The following is a 7211-nucleotide window of genomic DNA, read 5'->3' as shown; positions in this document are numbered from 1 at the left end:
ATCACTAGCAGATTCCATCTTAAACATACCTGCAAAATAAAACCATCTTCCTCCATCAAAATAAACTAAAGCAAATTTGTGACTTTATAATCAGAGTTTTTAAATGCTGCCTGTCTCAATATTTCTTGCTCTTGCCACTTATAATTCTCAGATAACCAAAATTTAGAAGCATAGTAGTTGTTGCAGGTGGTATTGCAACCTTGCAATACCAGTGTGGGTCCATGCAGCACCAAAATAACTTTTTTTTTTTTTTTTTGGGGGGGGGGGGGGGCAGGGGAACCACAGCAAGGAATAAGATATTAATATTTTTCCTTCATATAAATTGTTTTCTGTCTTGAGACTCTGTTTATTTTGATATTCTTTTAAACATGTGTGAAATTGTTGAAAGTTTCCATAATTTCTATCCTCATTTTCCATCAGATTGCATAGATAACTGCATCCAAGATAAGATACTTGTTTCTGGGCTTCCCATGCATTTAGATTCTTGCTTAAGATATATTTCACAGACCAGTTAGAGTGTGAAAGCCCAGTTTGTCCTAACAGAACTGCTAGCACGATGTTCCCATAGAGGACTGTTGCCTCCCTGTTCTGATGGAAACCACTCAAGGCAGCACCTTCCCCAAAAAGGAGAGAGGAAGGTTTCAGGGGCTGGGGCACAGGCGATGCCCCTCTGGCACATCTCTCCGCCTGGCTGTGCAGGCGAGCGCTGCCCCGGTGCGGAGCCAGCCGGGCCAGTGTGAGCCAGTTCAGATTGCGCCCCTGTAGGGCTGGTTTGGGAGGTTCGAAGCCCAGGAGCGACACGACTAAAACGCTCCTCTTAGCTAGATGCGGCTATTAGGATGCCTAATAAATATTTATAGCCCCTCAGCGAGGAGGTGATTGACAGCACGGGGGCAATCCCCACCCTGCAGCCGCAGGCAAGCCGCCGCCTCGGGGAGAGCATCCCGGCCCGGGGGGCGTCTGTAGTAGGGTCGCGTTCCTTCCGCACTCGCGGAGGGGCTCGGGACGGCCCTCGGAGCTCCACAGTCCGTGCCTTCCCCCTCGGGGGCTGCGGGCACCGGCAGGGCAGGACTCGCCCCGGCCCGCGGGGGACGCTGCGCGGTGCGGCCCGGCCCGCCCGGCTCCCCCCGTGGTGCGGAGGGCGCTGCCGCAGTGACTGCGGTCCCGCGGAAAGCTGCGGAGCCGCCCGCCCCGCCGCAGCCGGGCTGCCTGCAGGTGAAGTGAAAGTCGTCGGGGAGAGAGAGGAGGCGGCGGCGGCGGAGGGAGCGCCAGCCCGTCCTGCGCCCTGCAGCCCGCGGAGGCTCCGCGCCGCCCCCTGCCCTCCGCGGCGGCGCATCCCGGCTCCGCCGGAGTGAGTGCTCCCCAAGTTCGCTTTCCCGGGGGAGGGGGTGACCTTGGGGGCGATCGCCCTGCGGGCAGGTGGGGCCGAGCGGGGCGGGGGTCGGCGCCGCCGCCTCCCGGTGCCGTCAGCAGCTCGGGGGGGGGGGCGAGGGGCGGGCGGGGGAGGCACCGGCGGGAGCTGCCGGGCGCCTGAGCTCGGGAGCGCCGCATCCTCCGGCCGGGCCGGCTGCCCCTCTGCCCGCGAGTCTTCTGCTTGTGAGTAAACTTAGGAATGTGTCAAACTTAAAAGTTACTTATTGGTAAGCGTGGAGTACCACAGAAACTGCTTTTCCCCCGGAAAACACGATGGGGGTGGGGTGGAGTGTATTGCATGCTTTGACTGTCAGAATCTTTCCACAACAAAATGACTGTGCTTTTTGGAGGAAAAGAATCCCAACCTAAATCCTTTAGGAATGTGCAGTTTGGGTCGGAAGCTTTTCGTTTGAGCCCTGAGGACGAAAGCGCAGCTCTCCAAGCGCTCCAAGTGCGGGCTCCGCAACCCCAGACCTGCTGCTCTGATCGCAGGGATTGTGTGGGGGTCTGGAAGATGCTTATAGTAGGGTATTGAACGTGTCCTTGTCCATGTGTGTGCCCTGAGGTATGATCTGCTCGCAGCCGAGAGTCAACTTTTTCTGATGCTTCTGGAGTTCAAGCAAAACTATTGTTAGCTTCAAGAATAGCAGGATTTGGCTTGTTCGTGTTTGGCAAAGTTCAGCCCCTGCATGCAGTACTGGGCAGTGTGGTGATGTCAGCTTCTCAGAATATTTAAATGCCGTGTTTAGTGCTGCATATCTTGTGCTGCTGTTTAAAATCAGTCGTTCTTAATGTGCTTTTATTTCTTGTTCTTTCTCTGTCCTAATTGCCTTCAAAATCCTTGTTTGGAGTTCTGCAGATGAGCATTGCATACTGCCCAGGGAAGTCACCAGCTGCTCGTTTGTCTCTGGTTGCTCAGGGAGGCTGCCTGGACAGTAGCTTTTGCTTACTGGGAAAGCACGGTTAGACTATTAGGCAAAGTATTGCATAATACCAAGCATTAAGATGTAATTTTATAGACTTCTGGTAAACTGACTTTTCTGCATGTTAGAGATGGGTATCAAACCCTTTTTCTTCCTTCTGACCTTGTGAACTGTGTGAAGTACAGTGAGTATGGATAGAAATCTGTATCCTCTAGCTCTCTAAGAATGACATTTTCATACAGTGACCAAGCTAGATCTCTGACTAACTATAACAAGTATTTTTTTTATTAACTCTGTATTCACCGAGTCAAACCTAATCTCAAATTCTTGTGATAACACCTGAACTAATACATGCAGGAATTTCTGTGCACACAGCTGGTCATGTTGTATGTACAGTGGTCAGGGTGCAGCCCTGATAGTACACAACTCTTTCTGCAACCAGAACCTCCTCTGATTTCATGTGTGTACCTGGAGCTCTGACTGATGTGCATAGGCCCAAAGACTTTATATAATGCCATAGTTTAGGCTTGGATTTTAGAGAACCTTTATCCTCAGATCATTGCCCAATTAGAGGAGGAAGTTTAGTATTGAGTATTTTTAATGCTCAATATTTTTAATGCTCAGTTCCTGTGTCTGGGACTATGTATATATTTTTTTCCTGTATGGCAGAAAAATTATTCTAAAACTGTTTTGAAGATTTGTTGTAATTCAGATTAGCTATGTTTTCTAAAGCGTTCAATTGTGCAACAATAAATTTGCCATTAGATATTGGTTAATAAATTGGTTCCTTCCCCCCCCCCCCCCCCCCCAATAAAAGCATTGCCTTTGTATTCTTATTCGTCACTGGTTTTGTCAATCAGGGGTTTTTGTTTATTTGTTTTTGTTTTGTGCCTTTTTTTGTCCTTAACAGATAGATGTTCTGATTAGCTAATTTGCTGTCTACCTACATTCAGTACTTAACATAGCAATCTCCTGTGTGTTGCTCTGTGATCAATTACTGTACTGGTACTCCATATGTGTAGCTTTTGGTTTAGGCAATAGAAAGAGATGGAAAAAGTTAGCGTGCCTTTTTTTTTTTTTTTTTTTTTTTTCCTCTCCCTTACATATGCCTAAGGAAGCCAGTGCTCTGGTAGGGCAGTTTTGTTTCTTGATGAATAAATTAATTTCTCCTCACTGAAGGTTAAAGCTTGGCAGCTCTTTAGTGGGAAGCCTTGAGTAACAGGGGCTGTCCGGACAATGGTTTTGTTGGGGCAAAGATGACGTCTAGGCTGCTCTTGGTAACAGTTTGGATTTTGTAAGGTTGCCCTTAATTGAACAGCTCTCTTGTGTTTGACATTTGCTGTGACCTCCTGCTGTAAGCAAAAGGAGACAGTTAATGATTTTGAAGCTTGTCTTTCACTCAGAGCTGAAAATGAGGATGTTTATTTCTAGTTCCTGTTCTAACTCTTAGCCATGGTTGATTTTTCACTTTTTTTTTTTTTTTCTTTTTTGGAGATGTTCTATTGCGTTCCTATCACACTTAAAGTTTTTACAAACATGCAAAAAATTTATGCAGGTACTGAGAAACCTAGGTGCTTAAAGTTTGCTTTAAAGATAAGAAGTCTTAGAGATAAACCTAGACCATTTTTACAGTAGTTATTTTGAGTGTTCAGTTGGAGTTTTCAGATTATTGGAAATTGTTAGGAGTAGTGAAGAAAGCAATGAGGAGAGAGTAGACTGTGGGTGGTAAATATGGGATGTAGAAAAAGGGCCGTGCTCTGGAGCAAGAAGCAGAGGGTGCAAAGCAAGCTGAGAGAGAATAAAACTAAAGAAATAACTGGGAAAGTGGGGTGGAACTAATGTTAGATGGCAGGGAAAGAGAAAAAATATGGACGTTGTTTTCTATTTGACTCATCACTTATATGAAACTGTAATGAATTTAAATCTAATGGAGGACGACATTTTTTTTTACTTACCATTCCTTATGTCAATTCTGTATTTGACACTATTGTGGTGGGCAGAATCTCAGCCTATAGAGAGGAATTTTATTGCAGACCAGCTTTGCTGGCTTGTGGTAACCAACTACATAATTTGTGCACTACCTCAGTCCTGGGCTCTTCTGCTGAAATAGTGCATGTGAGGGGTTGTGATGGTGTCTGTGTATGTTTACACCTTGGCAATGGTACCCAAACTGGCAACTTGAGCCTTCAAAGGGTGGTTGGTGGTAACTGCTTTGTCTCATAAATAGCCCGGCAGGAATGTAAATTGCTGACCTGGGGGTGAAGGACTTTCCAGTCCATTGCAATTATTTGAGCTTTTGGGCCTCTTCCAAAGCAGTGCGTTCCAGCTAGGCATCACTGATTCTTTAATTCTGCAAAAAATAAATTGCTTTTCCTTGAATGTGTTGTGCTGTGGTACAAAGGGGCATTCCTCTGTGGTACCGAACATCTCAGTCCCTCTGAGAGGAGCAGGTGGGGTCCTTGGTATTGATTCAGTGAAGACTTGAACATAATGCTTGACATTATATTTATCTGTAAGTCCTTCTAGATTTGTATTCATAGATTTGGATTCACTAAAGATGTCTTGGAATTTGTAGACATGGTTTATATACATGCAAGAACTGCTTTGTTTTTTTTCTCCCTCAGTACAGTTGAATAAGAATGTTTCTTCCATTTTTTTATCCAGTATAAGCTGGAATTGGCTATATTCCTGTATGCCTCAGAATTCATTAAATAATGGAATAGTAGTTTTCCAAGCCAGCATGAAATGAAATAACTCTAAACATGTAGACACAAGAAGAAAATGCTGAGATATTTGTTTTTAGCATTAAAGTATACTGTTAGATCACGGGATAACAACATTGTCTGTCCCAGGGTGGTGGGTAATGCCAGGAGAAAACTGAATTTGTGTCAAGGACAGAATGATTTGGGACAGTGCAGTGGTTATTCCAAGATCATCCCCTGATAGTAAATATTGGTGGTGGTTTGGGTTTTTTTCTTTTCCTTTTGTTTTTTTCCCCCCCGTGTTTTTTGTTTTTTTTTTTTTTTTTTAATAAATCAGGGTGATATTAAAATGATTGGTTGTTTTATCTTTTGTTCCAATTTCTTTGTATGGGAGAGGGGAAATATTCTTCTGTAGTTCACCACTGAAAATCTCTCAGGAAATCCTGGGAGGCTGGAGTACCTCCAAATCACTTGATACCGTGTTTGGGTAATTTAATGGTAAATCTCTAAACTCTTGTGGACTATGTGGTTCTTTAAACAGGGTAGCCTTAGGTTATTTTCCTTTATCTCATCCTTCCTCCTGTAGCATTATGTAACTTTTTACTTTAGGTCCTAAATTGCCTAAAATATAAGCTGTGTGTATGACCTTTTCCCTTTTCCCTTTTCCCTTTTTCCTTTTTCCTTTTCCCTTTTCCCTTTTCTCCCTCTCCTCTTCCTCAAAGTGGAAACAGTTACTTTTCTACATCCCTTCTTTGGCCATGGTGAGACCTGAAATGGTGCCTTTGTGGAATTTGATAGAAGTTCAGCTGAGGACCACAGAATGGTTAAGGCTGACAAGGATCTTTGAAGGTCATCTTGTCCAACCTCCCTGTCCAAGCAGGCCCACCTAGAGCTGGTTGTCCAGGTGACTTCTGAGCATCTCCAAGGATGGAGATTCCAGTGCCTCTCTGGGTACCCTGTGCTCAGTCAGTGTTGCTAAAAAGAATGTGGATCCCTTTGAGATGGAGTTTCAGAGGAGTGTTTAAAATCTTTGCAATGGGTGATGAGTATTTGATGAAAGATGCAGTTTAAACCAAGTTAAACCCACCACAATGGAAGACTTCTGGTGTTTGCTTATACAGCTTTATGCTGCTCAAACTCAGAAAAGCTGACATTTTATTCTTCAGCTGGCCTACCTGTTGCTTTCCTTTTTTTTTTTTTTTTTTTTTTTTTTTTTTTTTTTTTTTTTTTTGTTATAGCTTTCCCAAAAAGTTTGAGGGCAAGAAACCTTGAAATCCAAATTTCCTTTACCAGGATGGAGAAGGAAGCCCTGTTTGCACTACTCCCTTTAACTTCGGAAGAATGCAACTTAGTCATGTCAGATTTAGGAGTTCTGGACCACAACCATCCCCATATCCTCCTCCTCTTTTCCTGGTGCAGCTGATGCTGGTGGGTGCTGCACTTCTTCTGTTCCTGAGTCTGGATATGCAGTTTGAACAGACCTTTCCCTAGCTATAGTTCCAAATCTCAGAGCAGATTTTCTGGGGAACAAACAAAATACACATTTATCAATTAATTTAAAGTTTCTGATGTTCACTGTGTGGCTAACATTACTACCCTATTCTGTACTTTCCTTAGAATGCATTGAAACTACATTGCATAAATTCAGTTTTGCTGCATTACTCAGGTATAATGTACAGCAGAGTATGCAAGACTAATTATAGTTGAGCATTTACTAATTCTTTTAGAAATGAATTGCATATAGCTTTTTGACCTAGGAAGGTTTTTATAAGTGAAACATAGCAATACTTCTTTTCCCTCACAATTGACTTGCTATACTCTGTTTAAACCAACATTTTTCTTGCTGTATTGCATAAAATAGAGTAATAGTAGGCTCTCTACCAGTATGTCAGAGCTAAGCATCATGATTTTGGCTATTGCGAAGCCAATGGAGAAAAGCAACAAGGTTCTCTTGGGATCATACAGAAAAGAATATGGACTGTCAAGATAGTTAGGACTGCATATTTCTTTAGTAATGACAAGTCTTACCTTGGAAACAGCATTCTATTGGCAAGAATCTAAATTCTGTAATTAGGAAATATATTCTACCCTTTATTGTTATGACTTTGTATGGAGATTATTTGGAAAGGTTTGTTGGAAGAAGTTTCTGAAAGTATTTGTCTTCAAGTTGAAA

The 7211-nt window shown here is 43.6% G+C and overlaps 1 protein-coding gene across 1 annotated transcript in view; it reads left to right on the top strand.

Annotated features, from left to right (window-relative positions):
- Nucleotides 1–1599: 1599 nt before the first annotated feature.
- Nucleotides 1600–7211, top strand: part of KIAA1217 — a 353656-nt gene continuing 348044 nt past the window's right edge. The window contains exon 1 of the mRNA XM_083862710.1: nt 1600–1640. The gene's annotated coding sequence lies outside the window, so the exon portion shown is untranslated. The remainder of the gene's footprint in view (nt 1641–7211) is intronic.

This window comes from Zosterops lateralis (assembly GCF_965231275.1).
Source record: "Zosterops lateralis genome assembly, chromosome: 1".
Taxonomy (NCBI): domain Eukaryota; kingdom Metazoa; phylum Chordata; class Aves; order Passeriformes; family Zosteropidae; genus Zosterops; species Zosterops lateralis.
The sequence above is the reverse complement of the archived record's forward strand: the minus strand, read 5'-3'. Positions and strand labels throughout refer to the sequence as shown.